Source organism: Sinocyclocheilus anshuiensis, unplaced genomic scaffold (assembly GCF_001515605.1).
Source record: "Sinocyclocheilus anshuiensis isolate Anshui unplaced genomic scaffold, SAMN03320099.WGS_v1.1 scaffold508, whole genome shotgun sequence".
NCBI lineage: Eukaryota > Metazoa > Chordata > Actinopteri > Cypriniformes > Cyprinidae > Sinocyclocheilus > Sinocyclocheilus anshuiensis.
The window spans coordinates 1,706,096-1,706,595 of record NW_015555744.1 but is presented as its reverse complement, the minus strand read 5'-3'; the positions used below and the strand labels follow the sequence as shown (position 1 = coordinate 1,706,595).

At 40.8% G+C, this 500-nt stretch overlaps 1 protein-coding gene across 5 annotated transcripts in view; it reads left to right on the top strand.

Moving 5' to 3' along the window:
* Positions 1-500, top strand: part of LOC107673394 (serine/threonine-protein phosphatase 2B catalytic subunit alpha isoform-like) — a 64,469-nt gene that overhangs the window by 51,008 nt on the left and 12,961 nt on the right. The window lies entirely within an intron of this gene.

Genomic DNA, 500 nt, shown 5'->3' with positions numbered 1-500 from the left:
TCTGAGTCAACTGAGTCATTCGGGCATCTGTGAGCCAGTGCGGAAATCCTGTCTGATTTTCAGCGACTCCTGGAAATAACCTGATCTGTGTCACCCAGCTGGTTTCGTTCTGGGCGTATATAGAAGTGTGCTTGTTCACTGTTTGCTTGTCCAGCTGGCATTTGCTTGTACCACGCCAACTGAATGTTAACAAAGTGCAGGTGGTGGTCAAAAGACATCGACTGAACTTCACAGCGGACAAATCAGCATGATTAAAATCTTCAGTGATTGCTTTTTTTCTTCAAATAACAAGTCAAGAGAGTAGGGGTGCAACGGATCACAAAACCCACGGCTCGGATCATTTTGCATTATCATATCAGATTTTGAGTAACAAATCGGATCATTTTGCAGAAGAGCAAAAAAAATATGGTTCTTTATTATTTAAATAACAGAATACTACTTTGATACCTCAGCAAAAACTAGTAGCATATAGGGATGTAACGATTCACTCAACTCACGAT